The sequence below is a fragment of the Heptranchias perlo genome, chromosome 18, assembly GCF_035084215.1.
Source record: "Heptranchias perlo isolate sHepPer1 chromosome 18, sHepPer1.hap1, whole genome shotgun sequence".
Classification (NCBI taxonomy): Eukaryota; Metazoa; Chordata; class Chondrichthyes; order Hexanchiformes; family Hexanchidae; genus Heptranchias; species Heptranchias perlo.
In genome coordinates this window covers 36,512,365-36,523,612 of record NC_090342.1, presented here as the reverse complement: position 1 = coordinate 36,523,612, position 11,248 = coordinate 36,512,365, and the positions used below count along the sequence as shown (strand labels likewise).

General features: G+C 40.5%; 1 protein-coding gene across 1 annotated transcript in view; it reads left to right on the top strand.

Annotated features, from left to right (window-relative positions):
- Positions 1 to 11,248, top strand: part of wnt5b (wingless-type MMTV integration site family, member 5b) — a 97,983-nt gene that overhangs the window by 51,730 nt on the left and 35,005 nt on the right. The window lies entirely within an intron of this gene.

The following is an 11,248-nucleotide window of genomic DNA, read 5'->3' as shown; positions in this document are numbered from 1 at the left end:
GATCCGATCTTTGCATGAAAATCTGGACACATAATTTTCTACTCTTCGCATTTCAGACTTTAAAGGCTCTTTTTAGCGCGAATCAACTCATCAGATGTACTTAACTACAGATCGATTGTACGTAATTGCAGTATTTTTACTCCCGAGAACAGAACACATTGGTACAGATTTATAACCCCGAAAAATTAAACAAAAACACATATTTTCCATATTTGATGCAATGGTTGTTGATTAATTTTAACTTTATTTCCCCCAGCTATTTAAATGACATTCGTGGCATTTTTCTGTTACTTTGTTAATTGTGAGTAACTAAAACAGATTTGCATTTCATATAAAATCTTTAGTTTTTATAATATCTTGACCTTGTTTTATGTACTTGTATTATTCCTGGACATGTTACCACAGATCACATAATAAAATTATCTTTATCGTTTGAAGAAACGACGGCGCCGCTCCTTAACCCCAAACAATATATAAGAAAACACGTTGTGATTAAGGTGTGAAACTAGCCATGTTGTCAACCCGGATGCCTAACATCAAAGAGTTAACTTAAAAAAAACAAGGGAGACAGAAAGAGGCCTTTAAAGGGACGGGCGGGGGAGGAGACTGTCACCAGTGTGGTGGGATCGTCTAGCAGAGCGCATGTGCGACACTTTCAAATTGGCCCGAGGATGAGCAAAAAAGGGGGAAGTGACAATTTTTGTTGTGTCAAAGTATAAGTAAAAATTCGAATGACACAACCATGTTTGAAGATGAATAATGCCTGTACCTTAATGATTGCGGGTATATTCTTGTCAATTTATTCCATATATATCTGTGACAAATTTATTGGGGGTTTGGACGCAGTGCATGCACGTTGTGCACAGTGTTCACCCACCATCAGTAGAAAGGCCTATTAAAGAAATCCAGAGGATGGGCTTTTGGGATTGCAGGAATTTTTTTAGGGGGCAGTAAGGTACAAAAATGAGTTTCTCGCTATATTTCCCTTAAATTATATATGTACATTTAGTCAGAAAGATAATAGGTGATTTTGCAGAAGAGAGCAAGGAGAGTAGGAGTTTACGTGGGCATGTGCTAAACTCAAAGGAAAACACCTTCCGGTTAATTTCGGTAATGGTGCAAAATGTTTTTTATATTTCAATGTAATGAATGCAGGTTCTCTTTACTTCCCCCGCCCCGGTGGGTGAAGGTGAGACTCGTCTGTCCATACGTCATATTGTTGGCTGTTAGAAGAAACCACGCCTTCTCATCAATTTTGTCTTTTTCCAAGTTGTTGTTCTTAATCAACTTTAATGGGAACAAATAATAGACTGCCCCCTTTGGGCTGGCCTGGATAAGCAACAATTCCAACTCCAAGTGTTGGCTAAATTATGTTTTAATATAACTGGTAATTTTACACGGGAATCTTATCAAAAAAAATTTGGAAATAATAATTCATCTCTCTGCTCCCTCCTTATTAAAATAAGGTATGCGTTACACTTTCGTTTATGCTATTGTTTTAATTTGCTGCACCTCAGACTAAATTAAAGTTTACTTTAATTTGGAAATCTTTGCAAAAAGGCAACTTTTGGCAGTGTCTCATAGAGTTGGCTAAAACTTATAGACTCATAATACTAGTGAGGTGTTGAAAGTCTTCTCAAATACAACCGTAAAGGCAAAGCAGTTAGCCTTCTATCTCTTGCCTTTACATAATGAGAAATTTCCTGCAATTGGAAGCTTTTGCCTGTTCAAAGCATTGAACACAATGCTAGAGATATAAGAAATTCATTTTTTGTACAGGATAAGACATAAAAAGGAGCCCATGATGTAATAGAAAACAGAATTGCTGCTCTATCGGGCATAAAAAACATTTTCCTTGATGTGTTGTAAATATTTGGATTTTTGACTGGATGTAAAAAGAAAGAAATTCTAAATTATTTTACGCAGATACTTTTTGCTTGGGTGCACTCATGAAATGCATTGGAAAGTGCTTACGTTTGAGTTAAAGAGAGTGACTAGTGATTCTCCAGTTACTTGCATGTAAGTGATCTTATGATCATCAACTGTAAAGTTTTGGAATCCGGGAAACGTTCGACCTTTCCATTGGAAAGGCGTTATCAGGCGAGACAGTGAAAGTTGCTTTGGGCACGCCAATCCATATAGCTGATATTTAAAGTAACATGGCTCTGCAATAATCGTGCTAAAGCCACAATTAAACCTTGTTTAAAAATGCAACAAATCTATATCAGGTCATAATACTGTACTCCAGTTTCCCATGGCTGAGTTGATAAATGCACTGCCTGGTGTGGTACTCAGTTGACTTGGCTTATTTCAGCCCTCATTGTCCTCTTGGATGGGGAGGGAGGAAATTTCCTGTTCCCAGTTGATGTCCAGTGGCCCCTGCAGGAACGTGTATTTGTGTGAACACCAGGAGAATAGCCTGGTGACATTCACTGGCCAGGGTCATGTGGTGATTGGCCCCTTTGATTTAGTACTGGACAGCTGTTGCTTGTGGAAATATACACCAACCTGAGTTGCTGTATTGAGGAGAGGTTAAGGAGGGAAATTGGAAGAACAGTTGGAGGGAGAGGATGTAAATCCAAAACAATTTTCAGTTTACTTTTGAAATATAATGTGATTTCTTGATATTTTAAATATCTATCTCTCTCTCAAAGTTTATATATTTCCAATTAAGCAGTTGCTCTCTATAACTTAGGTGGTCCCTCCATAATGTGTTTAAGTTAACTAGATATATCGACCTGATAATTAACCTATAATGTCTGCCATGGTACACTGGGACGTCTGCACATTTGTTACTGTACTCACACCCAGCCAGGGCTACCATTCTGAATATGAATGACTTCAGCAGATCTCTGTTGCATGTTCCTCACCTTTGTAGGGTGTTAATATTGCTGCCAGAATCAGACTTTTAGCAATTCCATCACAAGCAATGTCAAATTAAAGCCTACTGCTCCTTTTAAATATTTTAAAAACAAATTGATGATCTTTTAAAAAAAAAATTCTGTTGCAATTTGCTTACTTCCTCCAAAAATGAATTCTTCCAAGGTCGCTTTGCACTATCCACAAATTAAAAGAAGAAATGTGCAAAGAATGTTGAAAACAAAAATCCCTTACAAACTAAAAGTCTCAGATTTAATTATCAGTCATTGCTCAGTTAGCTGATACCAGCTAAGACTGGCACTACATTTGGCCTCAGTGACCATTGATTAGTGAAGAAAAAATCTACCTGGATTCCCACTTCTGATCACCATCAAGCAAGCTCTGCAAAGCGTATGTGTGGCTGGACATCAGGTGAGGACATGTTAAGCTTGGCTCTAATTTAGTCCATGGTGGATAGCCTGCTGGCACTCACTGTCAAGGCTTACACATGAATAATGGCCATGGACAAGATTTCAGAAGGTGATTGGCTTCCATGGAGCCATACACCAGTGAGAAGGCACTGCCTTAAGGAAATAAATGGGGATGAAAAATTAACAAGGAATTAAAACCCCAAATAAAGTGGATGATGTTTTCAATTCCTCGTACCTTCAGTGCAATGACACCATAATTAACAGACAGGTAGGAAGTGAAAGCATTTTAATATATCTCAAATATACATACATTTTAAGTTGGTTTATTTTAACATGTCTACTTACATTGATTAGTAGTGTAAATTTGTTATTTTTCCATTCCCCTCCTTCCTCATGACTGTAGTTTCTGCTGGGACACAGCTCCATGGTTAAGCAGAACATGATTTTTGGCAGGCTATTGATGATGGGTGGGAGGCACCACAACTGAACCTGATCCTATCCTCACCATTGTGTTTGCTTTTCAGATGGTGGGGGAGGGGGTTCAGCCTCTGGACGGTAATCAGGAGTGCGAACGTTGTTTAATTTTTTCCACTCCTTAGCCTAAGAGGCCAATTGTAGTGCCCACTTTCTGTGCTAGTGAAATCAACGAATTCATTAAAAATAAAGAATTGAACCTGAAACCTTCCTAGTCTGTATTGTTTATTACCACACCATGCAATGCATATACCTACTGAGTCTTTGGGGGCAGCTCCTTTAAACAATGTTATGATCTTGTAGCTTTAGAACTGTTGTTTTTTCTCTTCCTTCCCTCCACCCACACACACAATCTGTCCCAAACTATCCTGAGAAATTTGAAACAGCAACAACAACTTGTATTTATTTAGAGCCTTTAATGTGGGAAAAAATTCCCTTCTCAAAGATGTAATGAAAAGCAGATGCCAAGCTAAAAAAAGGAGAGATTATGAGTGGAGTTCAGGGAAGAGGGGAGTTGTAGCCCTGGAGGACGTTACAGGGAAAGGAAGGGCAAATCCATGAAGGAATTTGGAGATGTTAAGATTGACAGGGTAGCCATGAGTATGGGTAGGAGAGTTTATATTGAGGGTGGGGGGGTGGGAGGTTTAAGGACAGCAATGAAATCAAAGCAAAGAGGGCAAGGGGACATTAGAGGAAGATTAAAATCACTGAAGATAAGGAGTTGCTCATGCTGAGGGATGAAAGAAAGGAGGATATCTTGGGGAGAAACTTGGGGTGGGGATTTGGGGTAGAAATGAGAGGAATAGAACAGAGTTCAGTGCTCAAAGGTGGAGAAGATGCCAGAAGAGTAGGGAGACAGGTCAAAGTATAATCTGATGATAGGGGCCAAGCTGCCACTGGGGCAGTTCGGGCAGGGTAGGTAGTGGAAATCACAGCATGGTGGGGAGGCTTCAGTAGGGGAAAGGTGCTGCCACCTGTGAGCTAAGTTTCAGTCAATACAATTATCTACAATGGTCATGGATGGCAAGGTTCTTGTTTGTAAGTGAGTAGATATTCTGGAGGGAAATGTAGAGATGGGCAGTGATTGTCGTCAGATTCCAGGGAGGGTGGGGTGAGCAGAATGGAAAAGAGCTTGATGAGGTTAACCTGCAACAGGTGCACTGAATAGGAAGATGAGAGAAGAGTGGGGCATTTGGGGTTACTGCTGTTAAGGAGGCAGTGACAGGTGCCACAATGGACCCATTGAAGAATGCTGAAAGAGGCGCAGAGGGTAGCTGTGGGCTTTTGCAAAGGGGATTCAACATAGGACAAGATTGAACACAACAATAATTCAAAGTGTATTCACACACCATCTTTAGCATAATTATAAACCGGTTCCAGCTTCCCAGCGATGCTAAAGGTAGTGCCTTTGGCAGATCGAATTGACTTTCAAATGCAACTGTCTAACCTGGCACTTGATCCAAGCTGCAGATCACAGGCCATAGTGCAAACACAGTCTTCTGTAGTTCTGACCCTAAAGGACAAAGTTTGCCAGTGCCAAGAAAAGAATTTTAAACTTTAAAAAAATAATTCCCTAGTCATTTTCCCCTCCTAGGAGTGAAGCTTGAAATAATTGTAGAAGTAAAAGAACACATCAGCCTGTTCTGTATGGCATATGTCGTGATGTCACTGCAAAAGGTAGTCATGATGTGGAGATGCCGGTGATGGACTGGGGTTGACAATTGTAAACAATTTTACAACACCAAGTTATAGTCCAGCAATTTTATTTTAAATTCACAAGCTTCGTTCACCTGACGAAGGAGGAAGCCTCCGAAAGCTTGTGAATTTAAAATAAAATTGCTGGACTATAACTTGGTGTTGTAAAATTGTTTACAACTGCAAAAGGAATCCTCACAAAGGAAAATCCACACAGTAAGTCAAAAAAGTATGATAAAAAAAAACAGTAGGATATAGGGCAGGGTGGAGATAGTTACCCAAGTAAAAGTTCTGTACACAAATACACATAGCATAAGAAATAAAACGAGTGAGTTAGAAGCACAAATTCAGCTTTAAATGTGTGTTGTGGTACCCATTACAGAGACCTGGCTACAAGCTAGGCATGATTGGGAGTTAAATATTTCAGGCTTTAGACTCTTTAGAAAAAACAGGGAAATTGGGAAAGGAGTGACTAGCAATATTGATAAAAGACACAATTACAGCAGTAGAGAGAAGAGTGGTCAGGCAGTGGAAACACTATGGGTAGAGTTAAGGAACAGCAAAGGATCCAAGACTCTGGCAGGAGTTCTTTACAGACCTCCTGATATTAGTGAAGTAATGGGGGTGTGGGGGGAGAATAAATATGGAGATCAGGGAAACATGTAGCAGAAACAATGTGGTTATAATGGGAGATTTTAATTTTCATATAGACTGGGAGAAGCAGAACAGCTCAAGTAGTAAAGGCAATGAATTTCTAGAATGGATTCAGAACTGTTTTCTATAACCATATATTTTAGAATCAACAAGGGTACAGGTAAAACTAGATTTGGTGATGAGTAATGAAACAGAATTAGTTAACAACCTGATAGCAAGGGAGCATTTTGCAAAAACTGACAACAATATGATTGAATTTTATACTGGTTTGAGAGGGAGACTGGAGAGTCCAAACCATGGTTTTAAATTTAAGTTAGGCAAACTTTGAAAGGATGAGAAATTAATTGACCGCAGTAAACTGTGCTGAACTGTTAATGAGTAAATCTCTGGACAAACATTGGGAAGTATTCAAAAAAGTATTTGGTAGGATACAAAACCAGTACATACCCCTAAAAGGCAAAGTCTCCACTTGTTTAATGAAGCAACCATGGTCAACAAATGAGGAAAGAGACTGTATCAAGCTAAAAAAGGCTTACAGAAATGCAAGGAAATGTGGAAATCCAGCAGACTGGGAGAACTATAAAAAGCAACAAAGGGATATAAAGAAAGTAATGAGGTGCAAAAATGAATAAGTAAAAAAAAAACTTGCAAGGGATATCAAAGCTAAGAGCAAATGATTTTATTAAGAGAAAGAGAAAATAGATTCTCAAATATATTAAGAGAAAGAAAGTGGTCGAGGGAAATGTGGGCCCATAAAGACAGATGCAGGTAAGATTATAATGGACAATAAGGAAATGACAGACTTATTAAACAAGCATTTTGTATCTGTTTCACAGAGAAAGAAGACAAAGTATAAATGGTACAAGGGAACCTAAAAATAAGTCAAGGGAAGGAACTTGTTGGATCTAATATAAGTAAGAAATGGAAATGGAGAAAATAATGGGTCTTAAGATAGACAAATCTCCAGGACCTGATGGTTCATATCCAAGGGTATTAAAAGAAGTAGGTGAAGAAATTGCAGATGCATTAGTCATAATTTTCCAAAGCTCTCTACATTCAGAAATTTTGCCTCTGGATTGGAAAATTGCAAATGTCACTCTGTTATTTAAGAAGGGAAGGGGGGAGGGAGAAACCTGCTAACTGCAGGCATGTCAGTTTAATATCAGTTGTGGGGATGTTACTGGAACCAGAGAGAGTGACTGAGCACTTGGATAAGTCTGAGCTGATCAAACATTGTCAGTATGGATTTGTGAAGGATAGGTCATATCTGACTAATCTAGTTGAATTCTTTTCAAGGGGGTCACTAGCATGGTAGCTAGGGGAATGTCTATAGATGTTGTCCATAAGGCCATCCAGAAGGCATTTGATAAGGTTGCGCACAAGAGATTATTAGCAAAAATGAAAGCGCACAGAATCGGATGAACCTTGTGATATGGGTCAGTAATTGGTTGGAAGGTAGGAGACAGAGAGTAGGGGAAAGTTCTCTGATTGGCGGGATATAACAGGAATCTGCACTAAGGCCTCAGCTTTTCACCGTATATATTAATGACTTGGAGGATGCAATAGAGAGTTGTATATCCAAACTTGCAAATGACACTACGATAAAATGGGAGTAGGAGATTATAAAGGGACATAGACAGATTAAGTGAGTGGGCAAAACTGGCAGATAAAGTACAATGTGGATCCAAAAAAAACAAATAATGGTGAGAGACTAGGAGCTGTAGAGGAGCAAAGGAATTTAGGTGTCCATGTGCACAAATCACTAAAAGTAATCAAAAAAGGCTAATGGAATGTTGGCCTTTATTTCAAGGGGGTTGGAAAACAAAAGTAGGAAGTGATGCTTCAATTGTACAGTGTCTTGGTCAGACCCCACCTTGTACAGCATTCAGTTTTGGGCACCGAACCTCAGTGCAGATTCACCAGAATGATATCTGGGCTTAAAGGATTAAACTATGAGGACAGGTTCCAAAAATTTGGTTTGTATTCCCTTGAGTTTAGAAGGTTCAGGGTGTTTAAAATGATAAAGGGATTCGATAGGGTAGATACAGACAAACTATTTCGGCTGGTGGGGGAATCCAGAACAAAGGGATGTAATCTTAAAATTAGAGATAGACCATTTAGGAGTGAAATCAGGAAGCACTTTTCCACATAAAAGGAAGTGGAAATCTGGAATTCTCTTCCCACAAAGCCTGTGGATGTTGGGTCACTTGAAATGATCAAGACTGAGATCGATAGATTTTTGTTAGGGAAGGGTATCAAGGGATATGGAGCAAAGATGGGTAAATGGAGTTGAGGTCCAGGTAAGTTCAGCTAGCATTTGCCAGCATTGCCATAAACTTGACAGGGACTCGAATGTGCCGGATGCTGTCCTTAAACCAGAGTTTCCTGTATGGCCTTGTGGAGGTATAGTCTCTCTTCCCCACCCCCCTCCCCACTACCCCACAAGGCCATCGACAGAAGCGGGGCCGAGGGGCAGGGACTTCCTATGTTGGGAGCTCCTGCTCCGAGGCCCTCAGTCAGGACCAGGCATTTCATCAGCACAGGTATACCTGGTTTCACCGGGCATACTTGCTCAATCCTGGTGGAAATGCAGCCCATCTGGGGATTCAAGCACTTGTAAAGGGGCCGCTGAGGGCACCCAGGTATCTCTTCCGGACGGGAGGGGAGGTCAATACTTTCCCTTCTCCCACTTCAGACAGCTACTGCTGGCGTTTCCAGGATCTCTGACGGGGGCAAGGGGAGGCGCCGTTGATGCATCCCACACTGCCGAAGGCTCAACCGCCCCACCCCAACCCCAAAGGCTTCGGCGGGCCAGCAGCGGAGGTTTGTGGTCGGTGTGATCCAGGTGTAAACTGTTGAGATGTCACCCCCGGGGATTTTCTTGGTTGCGGTCTTTAATTATTTAAGTACTGAGTTTAGTGAGGATATTTACACTGTAATTATCCAGTTTTTAAATGCTATTGTTTGAAACAGTTTGTAATGTTGTAAAATCTAGGCAGTGTAATGAGTTCCACTTGTAATAAAATGGATCTGAACATTTTACAATCTGATTTTGTTGAAACATTTGGAGATTGGATTCATCATTACAACATTACTAAGCGACTACATTTCAAAAAATATTTAATTGGCTGTAAAGTGCTGTGGCTTGTTCTGAAAGGCGTTATATAAATGCAATATCAATCCTGCTGTACAAAGAGTAAGGCAGGCTTGTTGGTGATGCAGCACAACGCACTCTGGAGTGGAGTGGCAGGAAGCGAGTTTGTCCTGTAATTCTCAATATCCTACATTGCTGATTTTAGCTGAATTAATTGGGAAGGCACGGAATACCGTGTTGGAACTAGCAGTTGAGTCATTCAAAACTACTTTAAAAAAAAACGTTGTTCTCTTTGTGACACTGGCAAGGCTGCATTTATTGCCCATCTCAAGTTGCCCTGAGATGATGGAGGTGGACCATCTCCTTGATCCGCTGCAGTTTTTGTGCTCATGGTGCTTTCACAATGGTGTTGGGTAAGGAATGCCAAGATTTTGACCCAGCGATGATGAAGGAAAAGCAATATATGTTCCAATCAGGATGGTGTGGACTTGGAGGGGAACTTGGGATGGTGTTTCCATGATCTTTCTACTCTTGTTCTTCTTGATGCTGTTTGACTTGGCTTGGGAGGTGCTGTCAAAGTAAACTCAATAAGTTACTGCTGTGCCTCCTATAGGTAGTACAATGTAGCCACAGTGTGCCAGTGATGAAAGGCGAGTCCAGTGTTAGGAGTAGGATCAAGCGGACTGCTCTTTCTGGATCATGCCAAGCTTCTTGAGTGTTGTTACAGCTGCACTCCTCTAGGCGAATGATGAGTATTCAGTTGTACTCCTGACTTTAGCCTTGTTGATGGTGGCTTTGAGGGGTCAGGAAGCCACTCTTTGCAGTGTAGTTTGCTTCTGCCCTACTTTTGTACCACATTGTCAATATGGCTGGTCCAGTTAAGTTTCTGGTCAATGCTGCCCCCCAGTATGTTGATGGTGGGGGACTTGATGGAGCCTTTGAAGGTCGGGCCTTGATGTTGAGGGTAGTTACTTTCACCTCTCGCATTCACCTTTTGTGACCATGTCTGGATCAAGGCTGTGACAAGACCTGAAACTGAGTGGTTCTGGCAGAACCCAAACTGAGCAGGTTATTAGTGAGTAGATGTTGCTTAATGGACTATTGATGCCTCCTTCCATACATTGATGATTGGGAGGGTGGTAATTGGCAGGGTTTGATGAAAAAATGACCACTTCAGAGAGCATTAAGAGTCAACCGCGTATTGTGGAAATGGAGTCATGTGTAGGCCAGACCAAATATGGGGTGGCAGAACATTAATGAAACATTTGGGATTTTAAAACATTTTTCTGGTGTGATTTGAACTCATGACATCTGACTAGCTCAGTATTATAACCACCAGGCTGCTGTTGTACCACTCGTAGTGGCCAGTTACAGATTGCCAATGGCAGAGGTTTGAGAATAAGTGCATGTTGAAATAGTGTATATATTGTAGTGGAATCTAAAATAGAAGAGAAAAGAAATGATATAAATTGGAAAGGTGAATTTAGCTATCCTATTTTTGAAAAAGTAAATTTTAGTAAATTTGTGCTCATCTATTTCTGGACAATGGAATTTTTTTTTCACCAGTGTCAGTATCAAGTACCTCCAAGGTCACATATAGATTGGGTACCTTAACCCCAAGCTCAGAAAAACCCTCCTTACTGCTCCAGTGTGGCATTTTCATTTTTCAGGCCGTCATCTTTGAGGCCTCTTCTGGTAAGTCTCACAATTTATAACAACAGCATTTATATAACACCTTTTAATATAAAACTCATGGTCCTTCACAGAGGTAGATAAAGGAGAGATTAAGAGTGACCAAAAGTTTGTTTGAACAGAAAAGTTTTAAGAAGGTTCTTAAGGTGGAGACTGAGGAATTTTGGTGGTGCGGTGTTGGTGGGGGTGGGGTCACTTTGATGAGGCAATGAAAGGAGGGATGCACACAGGGCTGGAATCTTGAGGACCAAGGGGTGTGGGAGGGAACATAGGGCTCAAAGTAATTACACAGGTTGGGTGGGGTGAGGCTATGGAGGGATTTGTAGATGAAGACAAGGATTTTAAATTT